General features: G+C 50.6%; 1 long non-coding RNA gene across 1 annotated transcript; it reads right to left on the bottom strand.

Annotated features, from left to right (window-relative positions):
- Positions 1-12,970: 12,970 nt before the first annotated feature.
- LOC139079133 (uncharacterized) lies at positions 12,971-16,229 on the bottom strand. Its single transcript, XR_011532466.1, has 2 exons — positions 16,046-16,229; positions 12,971-13,206 (listed from the first exon to the last, which is right to left on the bottom strand). It is a non-coding gene; the product is annotated as an uncharacterized lncRNA (long non-coding RNA).
- Positions 16,230-21,217: the final 4,988 nt, after the last annotated feature.

Genomic DNA, 21,217 nt, shown 5'->3' with positions numbered 1-21,217 from the left:
CCTCGCCTTTCGCACATCACAGGGGCTATTTATGGAGCTGCTGGGTGAGCCGCCAGTCCCAGGGGTCCAGCCCCGAGAAGGTCCTGTGTGCTTTGTGACACCCTCTACCACGGTTGGGCAATTTTCAAGACTAGCCAGCAGCTGCTGCTAGTTTTTAAGAAGCGATGCTAACAGGGCAAGGGAGAGGACAACACAGCAGACAAGGGAAGAGGGGTCTTGTCTGATCTGACTTCCTGCCTTCCGGTTGGAGCCAGGCTGGAGATGGAGCGCACAGCTTCTCAGGCCCCGGACCTGAAAGCTGAGAGGACTTGATGGTCGTCGTCGGGCTGCGCGTCACTCTCCTGCTGGTTCAAGTCCCTGCAATTAGTGTTAATGGGGCCTCAGGAATGAGGCCACAGGCTCATGTTTGCTTCCTTGGTCAAATGAGTGGCTGAGGTCTGGAGAGGGTTCTGGAAGCCTTTGCCAAGCATGCCTTTACTAATAAGTACCTGCCTCGGCAAGAGCACACAGGTCATATTTATAAGGGGCAGGGAACTAAGAAAAGCAAGACACGCTTAACAAAGGTCTGTTGAACGACTAGTGGAACACGGTAGTCAAATGCATAGGCTCTGGAGGAGGCCTCACCGGGATTCAAGTCTTACTTAGCCGTGTGGCCTTTGCAAAGTTGAAGCTCTCTAAGGAAGAATGCCTGGTTTCCAGTCCAGACTCTGGTTAAATAACTGAATGTGCTTGGTCAAGTCGTTTCGCTTCTCCGTGTCTCAGTTTTCTCATCCATAAAGTGGGATAATTATCCCTGCCTTGTCCGGGTTGTCAGTGGGATCAAATGAGATAATGTCATAAAAGCCATTTGTAAGCGAGAACGTACTCTACAATGCAAGCTGTCATTACAGTTAATTCTAGTGCCTACTGAATAGTAAACTGGTGGAACCAACAATCCCATTGTCACCATCCTGAATCTTACAGAGCAATTTCCCAGTTCCACCCACTCTACCTTCTGGGCACTTCCGCCTCCCTCCTCCCATGACTTCTGTAAAAGACAAGCGAAGGAGAGTACATAATGTTCCTAACGAACTTTCTCAATCAGAGCCCTGTGAAAACGTATGCACAGGAACAGGGGAATGTGAGCAGAGCAGGGACCGTCTCCTCCAGGTCAGCTCTTCAATCCCCCCGATATTTTTGGTTTTGTTTATTTGTTTCAGTGCCCTGTGTCTGATGCTATTTTAACACTGTCGTTTGGATGTACCTCAGCAGGCGAGGGTTCTGGTCTCCTTTCTGCCACAGCTGGCTAGGTGAGCGTGCATGAGTTACGTTCCCCTCATCCCCTCACTGTCTCCCACCTGTGAATTTAGAAGTTAGAGTAGATGGCCCATTGGTCCCTTCCCATCCTGAGGGTCTATGGTTCACCTGCAACCTGGTTCCCTGAACCCCCTGCCCACTCACAATGACTTTCTTCAAACTTTCTGGTATTGGGCATGGGGAAGAGCAAAGGAAGAGTCAGGAGCACAGCAGTCACAGGAGGCGCCTGCTAAGCTTCTTTCCAAATCTTTCTCCTGTCCCTCTTGTCGTTCTCCTCTGCAGTGGGTTAAAAAGACCCCTTTCACAGAGGTGGAAGCCAGAGTCAGGGTTGAAGTGGATTTGGAGTGAGAAACTGGATTAGCTCTTCAGCCCCATTTATATTTTCTGCAACTTTGGGCAAGCTAAGCAGCTCCAGTCTCAGTTTCCTCATCTTTCAAATGGGGCTAACACCTGCCTTTTACTTTACAGACTTGTTGTTAGGAGTGTAAGAGACTGCTTATGTATAAGTGCTTTGTCGTCGTGATTTACAACGCAACAGCGGTGGAGTCTGGAATCTGAGGGCACAAGGGGCACTTAGATCCGGGCAGACTGAAAACCAAAAATAGAGTCACAATTGCACAGAGCCTAGAATAAAAGCATTCCTCGCTGCCTACCCATCTCTCTCTTCTCCAAGCAGATTCTCCCCAGGATCTTCCTGTTGAGCTCGTTGTCGAATGTTCCCATTCTCAGATGATTCAGGCTCACTTTCTTTGTGATGCTTCAGATGTCTAACACAGAACTGCTGCCGTATTTAGAAACCTCTGAGCAGCACCACGGAATGTGGACCTGCTTCCCACAGCTGAGCTCCCTAGGTGCAAGACACAAGTGCCAGCCACTTCTCATGGCAAATCGGCTTGATCCACCCGCACCAACAGCGACAGCAACAGGCCAAATATAGGCCGGCAGCAGGGGTTCACGGTGGCTGGGGTAAGCGAGCTCACACACTGAAGGAGGACGAGCTAGGACAAGTCGCTCACCACTTAGCCTAATTGCCCTTTATGGGTTTAGGGCTGTCTCCCTGCAGGAAGGAAAGAACGTGTGAGATTCTGTGAACATATTTTCCTTTTCTCACTCCACACTCTCTCCTCTGGGTGATCTCATCCAGTCGCACCCTTTCTGATGACTTCTAGATCTCTATCTTCAACCGAGATGTTTTACCTGAGGTCTAAGCTACCTCCTGTTGACAGCTCTGCTCACTTGGATGCTCCCAGGATACTCAAACTCAACAGGTGCCAGGTCGGCGTCCTCACCTGCACATGCGCAGACCAGCTGCTCCCGTCTGCTGCCTCCCTCCGGTGAGCCCTATCTTGGGGAATGGCTCTCCATCCACCCAACTGTCTACACAAAGGGACGGTCCTTGACCTCTCCCTCCCTGGGCCAACCCTTGATGAAGACCAGCAGTCCCTCGTCCTGAATATCTCTGGACTTCATCCACTTCTCTGCATCCCTGCTGCCACCAGCCAAATTCAGGTTATGATTCTTTCACCTGAATTATTGCAGAGCCTCCCAACTGGCTTTCTTACTTCTATTCCTGCCCCACTCTAATCCGTAATCCACAAGAGGGATGCTCTGAAGTCTGCAAGTCTGATCATGCCGCTCGTTCCCTTGCTTAAATGTTTGCGTAGCTTCCCAGTGCTCAGAGAAGAAAACTCAAGCTCCTTGACGCAGTCTTCCAGGCCCTGAGTGATCAGACCAAGCTCACATCTCCAGCCTCGTCTCTCACCACTCCCCCCTTTCATCTCATGTTCTGGTCCAATGGCTCCCAACCCTGGCTGCACATTAAAGCCACCCAGGAAGCTTTTAAAACATCCCAAGGCTGCACTCCATCCAAGCCCAGCCAAATCAGAACCCCTGACAGTGGAGCCCTCAGTCCCTGCAGAGCATCCTGCCCTCACTCACCTTGGCTTTGCCTGAACCACTTTCCTTTAACCTCGCCTCCTCTCCTGCCCTCTGACCTACTCAGTCATCCTTCGAGCCTCACCCGGGGCATCATATTGTCCTCCAAGAAGCCCTCCCCAAGCCTGGCGCTTTGTGTCTGGGTTAGGCGTCCTCTTCCATGTGCTTCCAGAGGGGTCACTCTGTCCTTCCCTCTGGCTGCGGCAGCTATCACACTGTGTCGTCCTTACCTGCACACTCTGACTCTGAGCTCCAGGACAGCAGGGGCTGGGCCTGCCTTGCTCACCCCTATATCCCCAGCATCCAGCACAGTGTCTGGCACTTAGTACAGGCTCAGGGCTTTTGTGGAGATAATTAGCTAATTTTATAAAGTCACCCTGGTTACCCCAGACTTGCCAGTTCCTCGTAGCAGCATGGTCTCTAGCCATATCCATTTCTGATTCCTTTATTCATTATTAGTAAATTCTTCTAGTATATACTTGAGAACCTGGTATGTGATAGGCATTAACCATCCTGAAATAAATTTGGGCTTCCTCACATGAAAAATTGCCCGCAACTGGGGCCTGAGACGTATCTGAGGAGTGGCAGCAGAGGGGTCTCGCAATTTCCCTTTGCCCCGTTGTGGAACAGCAGCCGGGAGCCCTGGCAGCTGCTCTGTCGCGCTCACTCCACTCCTCTTGCCTACAGGGAGCCAGGCCAGGAATTCTTCATGGTCACTTCCAAGGATTGCCTCTCCGGATGCCTGAGGCCTTGAACGAAAAAGGCTAAAAAGTTGAAAGGATCCTAGTAAACCCTGAGTTGATGACCCCAAAGGGTAGAAACGGGCTTCTTAAGCATCTGATAAGTGGAAACACAGATGAACATCCTTCCAACCCACCCTGCCCAGGGGGCTCTGTCCCCACCTCTACCAGCTTTAAAGCCCACCCGTGGACCCCAGACTCCCGTGAGCGCTTACGATGTGCCGGCATTGTGCTGCGCTCATTCGATCCCCATGTGAAAACTCAAATCCTGAGTTCTGGTCACTAGTGTGACCACAACCCTGTGTTCTTAGTCATGATGCCAAAACTGTGTGTGGGGAGGAAGCTATTGGGCTTGGGGATTTGGGACGGGTTGAACGATTGGGTTGCCTGCTTTAGTGGAGGAAGGTTCAGGAGGCTTGGAAGATATGGAGGCTTGAAGAGAAAAGAGGGGTTCCAAGCGGGAGATGGCTGAGTGGGAGACCCAGAGTTTGATGATGAAGGCCAGAGCGTGGCCCTGCTGGTACCTGGATGATGTGGAGGGGAGAAGAGAAGGAATCAGGTGTCGTCAAATTGGATGATAAAGTCATCAACAATGGCAGTGGGGGAAGAGCAGGGAGATAACAGAGCCCTGCTGTGTGTCAGGGACTGCTCTAGACTCTGAATAGCGATGAACAGGACAGCCAAAGCCCTGTGGTCACAGAGCTCATGTCCCTGTAGGAGTGACAGACACCAGCAAAAAAGAAGCAAGTACCCAAGAAAAAGGCCAGAAAGTGATGACGTGCTGACGAGCAATGGAGGGGTACTTCTGATTGGGTGGTTCAGGAAGGTCTCCTTGAGCAGGTGACATTCGAGTGGAATGTGACAGACAAGAAGGAGTCAGCCATGGAAAAATTAGGGGAAAGAGCATTCCAAACACAGAGAACAGCTGGTGCAAAGGCCCTAAGTGGCAACAAGCCGGAAGAAGAACGGTACCAGGGTAGCTGGAACATGGTGAACGGCAGGGAGTGATGGGCAATGAGGTCTGACAGCGGGCACGGGCTGGGTCAGGTGAGACCTTATTGTCCGCAGCAGGCTGCTCGGATCTTACCGTAGGTGCCGTGGGAAGCTGTGGGGGTTTCAGTGAGAAGAGGGAGGATCTGATGTGCGTATGGATCAAAGTTATGGTAGCTGTGGAGCGGCGAAGCATTAGAGAAGGGAAACGGCCCCCAGCAGAAGGAAACCACCATTCACAAGAGGCTCTGGGTTTGGTTTGTTGGGTTTCTCAGACCTTGAAGTAGAATGCGTTCTAAGGGTCACCTCCCAAGGTCAAGAGTAATCTGAGGAGCCTGCCTGCTCCCCGTGGTTGTTTGTGAGGAAGTCAAAGAGGCGCAGACCAAGCCTCTTCTTATGGAGGAGAGGGTGTGTGTGATTTTCCTTCCCACTGAAAAACGGACAACAGAGGAAGAAAAGGATTTCTTTGACTCCCCCTGCAGAAGATGCCACCCAACATCCCCGCGTCCCAGGGCCCTGCTTGATTTACTAAGCCCTGCCGCATTTCCTAACTTTCCCGAGGCCTCTGGCCTTGGGAGTTCCCTTTCCTCTTGCAGGAACCAGCTGACCCACTGTGTTTTCCTTTCCCGCCCCCATCATGAAGGCAGTGGACGCGGGAGTCGCTTCCCCAACTTGCACCACCCCCTCCTCAGGCGTCAGATGGTCCCTCTGTGGCCTCCGTTCCTCCCGCTCCTTTGGTGGTCCAGACTCCTCATTTTTGCCAGATTTCACTTGGACCACATCCTGGGGTGAGGGAGGCGGAGACTTGGCGAGGGAAGCCCGCAGAGATGTGTTCTTCCCCAAGCCGGGAGGGAGCACCGGGCAGGCTGTGCCTGGTCTCCGCCTGGGCTCCATAAGTCACCTACCCTGAGGTTGCCACCGGGCCCCCGTGAAAGGTGGATGGTTCAGAGCAGGAGCCAACCTTTTCTGCCTCTTCCTTTTGTTCCGGTTGCCGTGAGACTGCCCTGAAGGTTATCACACAAGAGGGGCTCCTGCTGAGCGAGGACAGCACTCTCTGCGCCAAGATCTCTCTGGGCCACCTCGTGAGAGCCTCAGAACCTTCCTACAGAGCTGGGACCTTTACCTCAACTTTTAAGGAGGAGGTTCTGAGAGGTGAGGCACCCACCCGCCTAAAGTGACAGAGCCAGGGTTCTAACCCAGGGGATCGCGTTCCACGACGTAACCACGACGTGCCCACCATGGCCTTCGCTTCTCCCTTGCCACGACTTCAGTCCCGAGGTAACTTTCCGATGCAGCTTACTTTCAGGATCTCAAGGGCAAAAAGTTTCCCAGCGTGGACTCCACTACCCACACGAAGCTTCCTTCTCGGGATGGGCTCCGGGCAAATGCGGAGGAGGTGCCGATGGATGATGTCAAGTCCGAGGGCCCAAATGTCTCGCTTTCTCAGTTAGTGGACTTTTAAGTGCCACACATGAAAGTGTTACCAATGTTGGGAGTTACAGATGTAATGTCAATACATAACCATTCCTTCCAGATTTTTTTTTTTTGCATCAGACATGTATGTATGTTAATCTCAGGGAGGAAGAAAAGAAGGGAAAGTGGGAAAATAAAACAACAATGGAGTAGGGAAAAAAAGAGGAAAAGAAAAGAAATTGTTTAGACTTGTCTCTGGCCATCCAGGCTAACCAGCTCCCTGGGCAGAGGCCCCTACTGCAGTCCCACAGGCCGTCCTTAGACTGGGGTTCCTGCCTGGCTAACGACCGGGCCTTCATCTCTGTAGTGTGTGCTCAGAACGTTGAACAGAGATGGAGCTCAGCAAAGGTGGTGGGTTGAGTCAAATGTGGGCCAGGATACGCACAGTGTGCTGCTACTCGGCCAGTTCGAGGCTAACAGTCCCCGAGACTTCTCCCTGTTGAGGTGTGAGGTCATTCTTAGCGAGACTAAGATTTTAGAGACTTGAGAAGAAGAATGATGTCATGATTTAAGCAGTTCTCGAGGAAACACATGGGGTTTCTCGGCCATATATTCTCAGCTTTTTGGCTCATTTGGCACATCTCCATGCTGAATGTGAAAGCGAATGTCAAGCGTGGTTATTATATATGGAGAATTTCACCTCCCGGGACTCACATCCCTCATCTGGAAATGAGAGGTAGACCAGATGTTCCCTACGGGCTCTCTCGCACTCCTGCTCGCTGCTTTGTGTATTTTGGACAGTTATATTTCACTTTTCATTTACTACAAACTGAAAAGAGTGAAAAAGGACAACATCCAGCCTCCCATTTCCCAACCACGGTACAGCTCACCTACAAATGGGATGTCTACAGGATTATGTTACCTCGGACGGCATAAAAAGAAGAGGTCAGCATTCTGAGAGGCCGCTTGGGTTGTGGCCTTCCGGATAAGCCCCGTGGGCAGGCATTCGCAACGACTGCCCTGTGTCATGGACAAAAGGATTATTCCAGGCCTTTTGAGAAGCCAAAACCAGCTATGGTATTCCAGCACTTCTAACTCTATTTGCGTTTTCACCCAGGATGTGTGTGTTGTTTTTTAGTTCTTTCCGTGTTTTATTTTTCCTTTCCTTTTCAAGCAAGTAATTTATAAATGACATTTCCTTAGGCCTCTTTTATTTTTGAAGTTACACAATATTGCAAATAAACTCTCGGATGCTCAAGTGTGTGAGGGATATTTAGTGACAGAACCATGAAGGTTGAGAGCACAAGTCTTAGATCTCTGTTTTGCCACTTAATTAGCTGTGTGACCTTGGGCAAATTACTTAAACTCTCTGAGTCCTCATCTATGAAATGAGGATATTAAGAGTTCTTTCCTTCTTCTCCTGCTCCTTCCTTCCCTTCCTCCTTTTCTCCCTCCCTTTCTTTTCATCTTTCCTTCAACAAATACTTTTGTGAGCACCTGCAACATACAACTCAAGGCTCTGGGAACATGGCATAAACAAAGACAAAGTTCCTTTCCTCATGAGCCTGAGCATCTAGTGGAGTGAAACAGAGAATACATAAATATGGACGTCAGGTGGCAAGCGAAATGAGCAAAGCAGAGTCAGGGATGTGAGGGAGGTAGGGAAGCTGTTTAGAAGGGGTAATCAAGGAAGGCCCCTCTGAGGAGGTGGCATCTTGGCTGAGAAATCAGCTAAGTGTAGAAGAAGATTCCAGGTTGGGGGAACAACAGACGCAGTGACTTCAGGTGGGAGACACGCTTTGAGTGAATGCTTGAGGAAGAGTAAGAAGGTCAAGGGGGCTGGAACGCTGCCCCATGTGCAGCCTTTAGATTTTGCTCTAAATGAGTTTGGAAGCCACCGCAGGTTTGAGCAGAAGAATCGAACCATGACCTGCGGTCTGTGGAGAAGGCTCAGCTTTCCAGATGCTGTCACACGTGCTTTGACAATGAGCTTAGGGACCGACTTCTCCGGGGGGCGGGGGCGCTGACACGGGTTTATGAGGCAGCGTGTGTGGACTGCTGAGGCCGGTGTTCGGCAGCAGGCTGCTCTCAAGGGGCCCTTGTATTATCACACAGTTAGCGAGGTTGACAGGCCATCCCCAGGGTTCTGCACTGGTGGTGAGGGAGCACCTGCCGGGGTCCAAGGAAACAGGGCGAGAAAACCCGCATTTCTTGAGCACTTGCTCTGTGCCAGGCCTGGACATAGCTGGCCCAGGGACACTACAGAACAAAGCGGCACGCTTTGAGGAAGGGAAAACAGTGGCATCTGACCCCAAAATAGCTCCCCCACCTTGTACCAATCTTGTCACAGTGCCCAGAACTAGTCACAACTTTGCGCTGAGGTCACCATCCAAGTGTGTGTTTTAACCCGGGACGGTCACATCAGGCCCCGTTCTGCCACTTTCACCGTGATGTGATTTCATGGATCAGATGAACTACATAGCCACCCCTATGGCTCTGGAGTCTGTGGCCTGGGGTCAAAGTTCAACTCAACCACTTACTAGCTGTGTGGCTTTGGGCAAGGTACTTAACCTCTCTGTGCCTCAGGTTTCCCATCTTAGAGATGATTGTGGCAACTGGCTCTCAGGGTTTATATGAGCTAAAGTGAGGTAGAGCATGCAAAATGCTTTATCCGACTTCACCATAGGATTCGCACGGTTAATTAATGAGCCAACTGGAAGAGCTTTTGATTTGGAAAAGAGATAAAAAGCTCTGACATAAATTCTGGCAAGAAATCTCCTATAGTGTTCACGAAGGTTGCCTTTGGATGGTGGACTATGGTTGATTTGTTTTTCCCTTTGATGAGCAGGCGTTACTTTGAGACCAGGGAAAGCTTTTTTTTAATGAAAGAGATGAGGAGGCCTTCTTTGCAAACAGACCTAGGCTCTGATCCTTATTAAATACTGCCAAGGAGAAGGCAACTAGAGTTTCAACTGTCATTCTACAGGAAGCAAAGTCTCAAAGAGACCCAAAGTGACATTTTCCAGGCTCCCTCCTACCTCCCGTTCTTCCATCCCTCAGGCCCATAAGGGAAAGTGATTCACAAAGTCTGTAAACCCCGGAAACGTGCCATGCGCCCACCGGGGCCTCGGTCCCCCATGGAGGGAGAAAGTGGCATGGGTGGAGCCCTGTCCCAGGGCAGCAGGAGCTCGACTCTTTCCTGGAGCGCGCATACGCTGCTCCCTGCCGAGGAAACCGGCTTTTCCTCCTCGCCTCCGGAGGAGGAGCCAGCGCTGGCTCTCGCCCCAGCTGGCCTCGCTCCAAGCCCGCCAGCTGTCCATCTCTATCTCGGAGGCGCAGCTTTGACAAAGTCCTTGGCCCTGTTTGGAAATCCCCCTCCCCTTGCTCCCTCACACAAAATTAATTGGAAACGCTTGGGTTAAGCTCACATTTCCCTCCGAGGAGCCTGTGTCCGAGCCTGTGTCCGTATGACGCGGAGGGTCTCCTGGAATGAGCCACATCTCTCTGGCCTGCAGGGCGTGCAGAGGCCGGTTCGGGATGGAGCGGGCAGGGGCCGGTCCTCGGGAGGGTGCTTGAAGGACATGAGCTGCTTCGCTTGGAGAAGAGAAAACGCACAGAGACCCTGAGAGTCCTCTCAATGAGCTGTTAGCATGGGAAAGGTTTGTTTGGGAATATCTCAGAGAAAAATTGGAAGCAATGAGGAGAAGCTGCAAGGAGGCAAATTGCCTTAACTTTCACAACCGGAATTTTCCAGCACGCAGCAGGCCCCCAGGTTGAGGTGAGTTCCATCCCAGGAGGTCTGTGTATCCAGTTTGTTTCAGACGTCATCAACTGGAGAGTGCACAAAATTTTTTTCAACAATTACTTGGTCTTTATTATGTGCCAGGAACTGTTCTAAGTACTTTACACATATAATTCTCAGAAAATTCACAACAACCTTCTGAAATAAGTGTGTTAATATCTCTAATTTACAGATAAGGAAAAATAAGGCTCAGAGAGGTTCAGTAACTCGTCCAGGGCCATGCTGTGATTCAAACCCAGGTAGCCTGGCTCCAAAATCCATGCTCTTAACTACTACAGAGAGGTCACGTTTATACCAATATCCCAAGATATGACTTGTAGACCCCTACTTGTCAAATTATAGGGCTCTGTCCCCCTCACCCAGAGGTGCCCAGATCTTTTTCGGGAGTCCCCATGCAGCGCCTCCCTACTCTGACAACCTTGCGGACACAGTCTGAGTCCTGTCATGCACCCTGTCTTCCCTCTTGGCTCTGTTCAGGCAGTGTCGCTGCAGCCTCTGCCCACCGCACTAACTGTGTCTGCACCAAGGGGCTTTCTCCAACACACCCTCATCCTAGGCCTCAGGGTGCCGGGTGCGGCTGGCTTCTGAGCAGAGCTGTGGAGAATGATCTCACTTCTGTGCCACAGTTTGTCATCTGGGCCTGCAAGAAACAACATTTTCGCCCTATCTCTCAACAGCAAGATGCCCCTCTAAGCTACTGCCCTCACGTCCTTGCTTGTAGGGTTTCAGACACAGCCCAACGGTTGGAGTTGGGTTGTACGACATGCTATCCCTCTCTGACACCTTTACTCTGTCTCAACTGCCTCCTGTCACTTGGACGAGCAAAATAGATAAAGCTCTCTTTCTGCCAGCTGCAAACACAGGGCTCTCAAGCACCAGGCAAAGATACACTCCGAAGGGATGTTGCCTGGCTTCTCCCTAGCCCTGCCCAGCCCGAAAGGACCTGTGATACTTGTTGGCAGAGGAAGAAAGTCTTGGCCAAGGATGCAGGGGAAAAGGGTGCTGGAGCAAATTGGGCTCCGGAAAGAATGGTAAGGTCTCTTCAATTCTAAAATGTCAGAGTTGTAAGTCCTAACTAATTTGATAGGGATGGAGCTGGTCCAGCCTGCTTCCTCAAACAGTTCCTGCTGGGTTCGTTTAGGGAACAGTACACTGTGTTTCCAGGTCCAGTTTGTAGCAGTTTCTGGATTCTGCCTCACTCACGGAAGATAAAGAGGGAAGTAATGGCCGTCTAGCGCAGTCCCCTTTAAGCAGGTGTGGAAGGTGGGATAAGAAGGCTGTGATCTGTCATCATCGATGGGGAACAGCTAATGGCTGTCTCCACTGAGCCGTTTCCCTGAGGGAAGATGTCAGAGATGAGCTGCCTGTGTTCGTGCTCCAGTCTCCTGCTCTTCAGGACAGGAAAGGTGGCAAGGCTTCCTTTAAGCTTTTAACGTCTCCGTCTTATCCAAGAGGGCCTCGTATTGTCTGTTAGGTTAATGTGAGAGATTGGGGACATTCAGATCCTCTGATGGTTCTGTGATCATATTTGACTGCAATACGGGAGAGAAAACAGGGACAAGAGTGTGGCCTGTCTCATGGAGGTTATGAAGAACAGGGCTTGGCAGCCAGCCCCAAAATGGCCTCCAGGAGTCCTTGTCTCCTGGCTTTCATGTCTTGCGTAGTATCTGTCTGCACGTTGAACCCATGTCTGTCTATTTAACCAATTAAATAAGGCAAAAGTGACGGTGTGTGACTTCCCAGGCTAATCCCGGCTTCCAGCTTGGTCTCTTGGGTTGTTTACTCCGGGGAAGCCGGCCACCATGTTGTGAGAGACTCAGGCAGCCCTGTAGAGAGGGTCATGTGGGGAGGGACTTGGAGCTCCTGCCAAAGCCAGCACCCCCTCATGGCCCACGTGAGCAAACCGCCTTGAGGGAAGACGCGCCAGCCCCCGTAGGCCGTCGGAAAGCTGCGGCCCGGTTAGTATCTTGACCACAGCCTCATAGGAGACCCCAAGCCAGAACTGCCCACACTCCCCCTTACGGGAAACTAGGATAGGTGTTGGCAGTTTCAGCTGCTGAGTTTTGAGATAATTTGTAACATAGCACTTGATGACCCATGCAAAGAGCAGGTCTGATCATGGCATGGGCTCCCCAGCCCACACCCTGTGGGTTGGCCACCTCTTCTGCTGTCTCCTTGGGAAGCCAGAAGGGCGGTTTCCTTGTCCCATTGGAGGGCCCATGAACCAAATCCAGCCCTCCCCGGGCCAAATCTGCCCAGCCACTTGTTTACATATTGTCTACAGCTGATTTCTTGCTACAGTGACAGAGTTGAGTAGTTGTGACACTCTGGATGGCTCACAAAGCTGAAAATATTTACTCTTTAGCCCTGTGTAGAAAGAGCACGCTGACTCCTGTGCCATAGGAATTTACGGTCTGACGGTGAATCATCTCACTCGCGCACACACACATGCACACCCCCCGCACCCCGAGCCGGAGGTGCACGCAGGCTACGTCACCTGCCCGGAGAGCCCTCTCTACTTTCTTCATGGGTTGACTCCCAACCCCAGGAAGGCTGCTCCTTCCAACCCCAGGTCAGACGCCGCCTCCTGCAGCCCAGCCTTTACCTGGCAAGTCCCTCTCTTCCCGCGAGGCTGGCTTTCCCATCACCTCCTTCCCTGGCTACTCCCCCAGGCGAAGCGAGTTCTAACAGCTTGTTTTCCTGCCTCTTTAGGAACTCTAATCCATCACACAACGGGGGGTTTTGTTGAGTGTCTTTCCCCCTGCCTGGCCAGGAGCTCTTCAAGGGCAAGGACTGTGTGTTATCCATTTTATAACCTCAGAGCAATATAGCTTTATCTATTCATCACAAATGCGTATTGAATGCTTCTTATTCGCCAGATAATTTGGTGGCCCTGGGGTACCCAGAGAAAAAGACAGCATCCTTGTCCTCAGGTTGCCCTAGGATGGAGGTGGAAAAGCAGGCTGGGATAAGGATATGATTGATGCAGGTGCATGCAGGCTTCCTCGTGAGCATATTTGCTGTTGCCATCTGCCAAAACAAAATAATTTTCAGCACTTTCATAGCATTTGTTATGTATCAGACACTGAACATAGCATTTACCTATATTATAATTTATTTACTCTTTACACCGCATGAGGCAAGAACTGCAATTATCTCTATTCTGCAGGATATAGAGGCCCAGAGAGGTCAAGTAGCTTACTCAGGGTCACGGAGCTAAAAAACGTCAAATGAATTTCAGAGCAATTATTTAGTTGGCTAATTAGTTCTGCATCTCAGAAACACGGCACGCGTAAGGAGCTGGCATAGTGCTGTTCTTCTCTCTTTGAACGCTAGGTGAGTGGTTTCCGCCGAGCTGAAAATTCCCGCTCCAGAGGCTGTTGGATGACTTGCGCTATGCTTGGCATTTTATTTCTAGGAATTGCCTTCTGGGAGGTTCTGCTGTTTAAATGACCACACAAGCCTGCTTTCCTCACTGAATTGCCATGTTGAAGTCATCCCCAGTTACCAGTTTTGCTTTCCTAAGGCCCTGCAGAGGGAAGAACAATTCAACAGCAAACTGTGATTTTTTTTCTTCCGCAGTCAGAAGGACCATGGATTGTCCACGGCTGAGCCGAGCTGGGGCGCTGGTGCCTTCTCTCTGCTGTCGCCGCCTCCAGCTGTGGTCTCAGCTGTGGATTAACTGGTCAAACCATGGGTGCCATTCGATGCATTGGTCTAAAGAGACCTTGTGCACAGTAGCTAATGATGCTGGTTTTGGCTTAAAGAAAACCATCGCCTTGTGGTATGAATTACGTCACTCAATTCTATTTCCTCCTCTAGGAATGAAGACTTGGAGCTCCAGCACTGGTCCCTTGTACAAACACACAAGGAGGTGCTCCGAGCCACTCCTCCACTCTGTCCAGGCTGCTCCTCTGGGCTTGGTTCAGTCTTGCTTCCAGAACACGTAGGTGCTGTGTGGTAAAGGAGGGGGGTGAGAAGTCCCTGCTGAGGGTGGTGACAATGCTGAAGGCAGTACGTCCCTTGTCCCAGGGCTGTAGCTCAGCAGGTCCCCCCAAGGGAAAGGTGCAGGTGGCACCATGAGGAGCGGGGTGGGTGGGGAGGCCAGCCCATCCATGCAGGGTTTTCAGCATATTCACCGCATTCGACAAGTCCTGATGAGTCGGCAATGTGCCGGACCCGGCTTACAATCAGGTCCTGGAGTTCACAGTGGCGAATCAGACAGACATGGTTCCTGCCTTCCTGGAGCAAGAGGAACCATCAGGAACAGATATCAAATAAATAAAATGATTACAAATTATGGGAAGTGCTGGTAGGAAATGAAGAGAGGGCTATTACAGAGAGTAATCGAGAGTGGGGGCTGGGGCGGGACATTTGTTTTGAATGGGATGATCAGAGAAGGTCTCTCCGAGGATGTCAAGAATCCAACTGGAAGGACAACGGGGCGTGAAGGATAAGGAAGGTGAGGGAGAATTCCAGGCAGAGGGGATGGATTGTGGGAGGTCAGCTCAGGAGAACTGAACGAAGCTGAGCAGCTCTCGGGGGGGTTCTCCAGGCCCAGGGCTTCCCGGTGCTTCCCTTTGTTTCATGCAAACACGCTCCCGGTGAGAGTTTGAGAGGCAGCTTTGCGGGGAGTACAGTTCACCGGGGGCCGCAGCCTTCCGCCTAGCTCTGAGGCTGAGTAACAGGCATTCATTGAGAAAGGAGGACATTTTGGCACTTGGGGTCCCTTCTCTTTTGTTTTAGGTCAAGCAGGCCTGCGCAAACCTTACCGTCACAAATTACTTAGGTTCCCTGGGTTGAAATCCTGGCTCTGCCACTTGGAAGCTATAACCCTGGGCTTGTCACTTAACTGTTCTGTGCCTCAGTTTCCTCATCTGTGAAATAGGTCTAAAAAAAAGCATCTGTCTCATGGGATTGTCACGAGAATTTAATTAGTTAATGTTGGCTGAGTGCCCTGAGCAGTCCCTGGTGCGTGAGCATTCAACAATTGTGTCACTGCTATTGTTATCATTGCACGTAAGCCATTGTACCCCACTGACCCCTCGGATGGCGGTGACAGCGGTGCTGGTCTCCCTGGAATCAAGATGTACGCTTGCTCACACAGCTCCAGTCAGACGTCATTTTTATACCAGGGGCTGTCAGACACTTCACTACCTCATTTCCTTTGATCTGGCTAACAATCTTCGGGAGCACACGTTACTAACCCCGTTTTAGGAATGCAGAAATTCAGGTTTCAAGAGGTTAACTGACTTACCCAATTCCATGGAGCCCATAGGATTCCTAGGTCCGCCGCTGAGCTTCTGACTCAGTAGGCCCGGGTAAGGCCCAGAACCTGCATGACCCCTTCCTCAACTGTCCCACTCCTGATGACCGTGACCCCTTTACTGTGCTTTGGAAAACCATGGCCTGGAGCACCTCTAAGGCTCCTTCTGGCTGCAAAGTCTGTGAAGACGAGACAGTCCACACGTTCCGAGCCTAGAGCTTAGTGAGGAAGGCAGTGTGCTGCTCTTAATGATTCTTATAAGACAAGTAATTCAGTTGTGGCATTGGTTTCCTGATCCAGTCACCATCTGACGGGCACACTGGGGCTGGAAACTGTCCCCAGAATGTTTTGCATTGTGTAATCCCCTTTCAGAAGCTCTCCTTGACACTTCCAAGATAAAATTAAAAATGCTCTGTTTGGGGCAGCTCATTTCACAGTGAAACCTGACTGAGCTGGGTGAAGGTTATTTGCAGATTTTATCCAAACCATTTGCTGTGGATAGTCATACATCATACGCTTCTGATGTCAAGAAATATCAATACGCTTCGTTATGGGGTTGTGTTAACTATCTATGGTTACATAACAAATTACCCCAAAACTTACCAGCTTAAAACAGTAAACATTTATTATCTCATAGTTTCTGTGGGCCAGGAAGTCAGAAGCGGCTTAACTGGGTGGTTTGGACTCGGGGTTTCTCGTGGTTGCAGTAGAGATGTGCTGGGCTGCAGTCACCTGCAGGCCTGACCGGGATCCAGGGTTCCCCTGCAAGATGGCCCTCACGGCTGTTGCCAGGAGAAACTCAATGCCTTTTATGACCTAGTCTTGGAAGTGTCACATTGTCACTTCTCCTTTGTCCTGTTTCTTAGAAGAGGGTCGCTAAGTCCAGCCTACACACAAGAAGAGGAGATGTCGTTCTCCCTCTTGAAGAAAGGAGTATCAGACAGTTTGTGGGCATATTTTAAAAGCAGCGCAGGAGTGCGCCTGTACCTCCCTGGGGGTGTTCCCCTATATACCGGATGCGGAGCAGTAATCAATAAAGATTACTAAATAATTACGAATTGCATTTGGCACCTAGAGTTTTGGGTAAATGGTTATGTTTCTGTAGTGTCACGATAAGCTTGCAGTGTGACTTTTGCCATTTTAAATAAGCTAAAGAAACAGAATGTTTTAGAACATTTTCAAGCTGGAAGGAACTGCATGGATTATCCAGTAACTAGAGCTTAGCCTCATTTTCACTCTACGGATGAGTAACTTGAGATGCAGAGAAGGAAAATATTTGCTGAGAACATGTGTACTATGTTTCAGACAGATACTGCTAAGTGATTTAGATATATTATTTTATTAATCCCAACGTCGCAGATAAGGACAATAAGGATCAGAGAGGCAAAGAGCATGTCCTAGATTAGACAGCTGGTGTGTGTTGGAGATGGGGCCAAAGCCCACACTGCCCAGCTGCCAGCCAGAGCCCCGCACATGTGACCCCTTCACGACCCCCTGGGATGCGACAGCAGGGCTGGCAGGCCTAGGCACCACAGCAGCAAGGTGAAGGGTCTTCAGTCCACACGTTCCGGGTTCTCTCTGGTCTGTAGATCTCACCTGCCTTCTGCTTCCCCAGCTAGTGTCCCACCTGGGGCCCAGGCAAGAACCCAAGAAGGGGCAGAAGCAGTGCCCCCACGGCCTGTCGCCTCCCCCCTCACACTGGGCTTCTGACCTTGGGGCTGGCCGGGCACTGCTGAGCTGTGGCAGCCTAAGTTCCCGCCTGGGGATGCCTCTCAGGGTACCTGGGGCCGTTGGTGGATACGTGTCCTGTTCACACTCACACTCAGGATGTTCAGGAACAGGACCTCATTCCCAGGCTGCAGACAGACTTCCCAAGGGCTGCCCGCTTTCCACTCTACAGAGGATGCACCATCGTGAGGAATCGAAATTAAAAAGTCATAACAGCAGTGGTCGTAGTAATACAATCAGTTAGGACTCTTTTGATGACACACAGCAGAAAATCCAATCCAAGGATGACACAGCCTCAAGGGGAATTAAGTGAAGAGTCCGATGTGGGCTTGATTTCCGGTGGAGCAGGATGCGGAGCGTCAAGTGCTCCGGAAGGACGCGGTTTCTCTCTCCCCTCTCAACGCTGCTCACTCTCCGTTGACTCCGTTCTCAGACCGTCTGAGCCGGTCCCTGCACCCATCACTATCACCAGAGGAATGCTGGTTCTCATTGGCCATCCTGGATGTGGGGATCGGGGAGAGTAAAGAGCACCAAATAAAAAACTGGAGGCTCTCACTGGAAGTAGAATGAAGGGATGTTGCCAATAAATTTGACAAACATTTGAGCTCTTGCTAACTACCAGGCTCTGTGCTAAGCACTCTACATGCACGACCTCATTTAGTCTTTACAAGTGACTCTATGAAATATGTATTAATATTATCCCCATACAATAGATGAAGAAACTGAAGCTCAGAGAGGTTAAGTGACATGTTCAAAGTCACAAAGCTAGTGAGTGATGGGGCTGGGTTTGAACCGGTTCTGTCTGGTTCAAGAGCCGTTCTTGTTCTGTTTCATGAAGCTGCCCGTGGCATCAACTTCCTCTAAGTCATTTAGGCTGGAAACATCAGAGTCTTTCTGTACATCTCCTATTCATCGTCTGCATCGAATCTCGTTGATGCTAACTCCTCACCACGTCTGAGCCATCTGTTTGCACTGCCACTGCCCCAGGTCAGGACTTGATCACTTCTTCCTAGATAATATGAATAACTTATACTTTCCTCAGAGAACACGTGTGTGAGACCTGAGGGCCATTTTAACTTACAAATTTATGTTAACAGTTAGAATCACATAAAAACCTATATCATCTGGCATTCTTGAAAAACAGAAAAACCTGGTAACAATGGACCACAGCCTACATGGCAGCAGTGGCTGAAATGGAGCAGCAGCTGTGTGTGGATGAGAAGACAGACGTCCGTGGTTCAGCCGGCCAGGTGCCCTCCCTTCTCCCTCCCTCATTTGTGCTCCTCTCCTGCCCTCTGTAGGTGTCTGAGTCTGCAAGCCTCGCACCCAGTCTCTCCCCGTTTCACCCCATCCTCCTGTGACCACTTGGGCTGTCTTCCTAAACGGTGATCCGATTGTCCCACTTTCACGTTCAAAAGCATTTAACAGATCCACACCACCGAGACCCTCTACGAGCGTGGTCCCAAGCTACCTGTTCAGGCCTGTGTCCTGCTGAACTGCCTCCACGCACCAGACTTCAGCCACACCCTTCTGGAACACGCCCCACACTCCCTCTCCCACCTGTGTTTGCTCAAGCCTTATTCTCTTGGCCCCACATGCCCTTCCTTGGCCCTCCCAGGGCCTCCTGACATCTACTCTTGAGTGCCCACACGACTTTCAATGACCAGGTCAATTCCTGCCTCTTCCCAGAAGCCTCGTTAGATCCCCTCCGTCGATGGTAAGTGTGCCTCCTCCACACACCACCTGCGCACCTTCTTTGAGCCTCTATTGTGCATGACACTTATCATAATAATAAATGTTTTTTTATAATCAATCAATCGGGTTAATATTTATGGAACACTACTATGTGCCAGGCACTTCTCTGAGTATCTCACCCTCACAACAGCTTTTCAATGTAGATTCTACTATCATTACCATCGTACATGAGGAATCTGAGACACAGAGAGCTTAAGTCATTTGCCCATGTTCACACAGCCGTGAAGCAATAGCGTCGGGAATCCAGGCAGTTAGGCTCCAGAGCCCGGGTACATAACCACTACCTTAGATCTGTATTCAGCACACATTCGTGAGAAGCTGCTGTGTGCCAGGCACTCTAGGACATGTTGCGAATGTAAAGGTGAATAGCAGCAAGCTCTCGTCCCGAAGGAACTCCCAGCTAATGGCAGGAGACGCATGGTACGAATAGGAGGAACAGGTATTCCAGGTGCCACGAATGAAGTCCAGGAGGGCTGCGGAGGCAGCACTGAGCTGCCCACTAGAATCGGGAAATGGTGTATGAAGTGCGGCACGGCAGCTGAAAGGTCAGGGAAGACTTTGTTAGAGGAAGCGAGCTATGAGTTCAGTTTTAAAAGATGAGTTACACAAAAAGCCACACATTGTAGGATTCCATTTATAGGAAATATCTAGAATAGGCCAATCCATAGAGACAAAAAGTGGGTTGCCGGGGGCTGGGGGCAGCGGGGACTTGGGGGTGAGTGCTTATTGGGGTGGGATGTCTTTTTTGGGGTGAGGAAAACGTTGTGGAATTAGTGGTCATGCTTGCAGAAGAGTGTGAATATAATGGAAGTGATTGAATTTTTACACTTTAAAATGGTTAAAAAGATGAAATTGATGTTATGTGACTTTTGCCTCAATTGGAAAAAAAGGTGAGTTGACATCTGTCAGGCACACAGAACAGGGCATGGGGTGGGGTTTGACTGGAGGTGGAGATTGCAGTTAAAGAAAGCAAGTTTGGGAACCAGGGAGCTAACACAGAGAGGCTGGGTTACAGGGTTCTTGGGGCTAAGGTATGGGGGGCTAAGGCTCCCAAGGCAGATAGGGCAGCATAACGACCTCTGGGCCATTCCCACGAGCCCAGACTCTGTCCTCAGGGAATGGGGCATCGGCCATGATCTTCTGCAGGACCATGATGTGCTGGGCGTGCATTTCGAGAAAGATCAAGTCCGTCCTCATGTGGAGGATGGGGAAATGTGCAGAAATGTGGAGACGACAAGGAAATTATTGTGGCAGTCCAGGCAAGAGCCAACAAGCAGCTGAGTGTGCGACCATCACCACATGCTGGGGAGCAGGATCTCTGCCATCTGTGTTTGTGAATTTCATTCATTGGTCGCAATATTCCTTCAATGACTCTGAGTGGATTTCCATTATGGCCCGGCCCATCATAACGTGCTGGTGCTGCGGACACAGCAGTGGACAACGCAGGCAGGGCCTGGCCCTCCTGGAACATACGGTCTGGCCAGGGAAGCAAACAATAAATGAATGATGACACGATTTATGAAATACAATAGTGAGAAGTTCTAAAAGGACAAGGACAGGGGCTAGCTCCTGCCACGACCAGCACATTGCCCTGTGGCCAGACAGACCCAGGTTCGAAGGCTGGTTCCTCCCCCTCTCGGGTGAGAGGCCCTAAGCAAGCTTCTCAGCCTCTTCAGGCCTCGGTTGCTTCATCTAAACACGTGGATAGCAGCAGCACGCACTCATAGGATGGTCACGGAGGATTAGAGTTAATGCTGGAGATGGAGGTGCCTACCAGTGCTGGCGGGTAGCAGACGCTCAGAAGGCCAGTTGACTCTTCCACATGGTGGGCACAATAAATCGGAGTTGGGCAGAATTGTGTTATTGACTTTGAACCCATCGGTCCCAGGAAACACGAAGGAAGACATGGGGGGATACTGATTTGCTGCATGGAGAGTGACCTGTCGACCTGTGAAGAAGGCCTTCAGAGGAGGCTCACTTTTGAGAACAGCAGGCCTGCCTCAGCCTGTGGGAGGAACAGCTCTCCCCGTGACCCTCTCCCAGCCAGGCTTCCTCCAGGCATGTAGGAAACAGCCCTGGGTTTTGGTATCTCCCTGTAGTTCATCTCCCAAGGGAAAGACATCCCCTGGCATAGTACAAAATATCCTTTTTTGACGTTCAGAGGCCAGTGTGCCCATATTCCTTGTGACTCCAATGCAATCAGTACCCTCCAGGGTCTTTCTCTCACAAGGGTCAGGCCTAGTCAAGCTCCCTCACACATCAATGTCTTCACCCATTAGTCGTGGACTGGAT

Source organism: Equus przewalskii, chromosome 24 (genome assembly GCF_037783145.1).
Source record: "Equus przewalskii isolate Varuska chromosome 24, EquPr2, whole genome shotgun sequence".
In the NCBI taxonomy this organism is placed as follows: Eukaryota; Metazoa; Chordata; class Mammalia; order Perissodactyla; family Equidae; genus Equus; species Equus przewalskii.
This window is presented reverse-complemented; position numbering and strand designations above follow the sequence as displayed.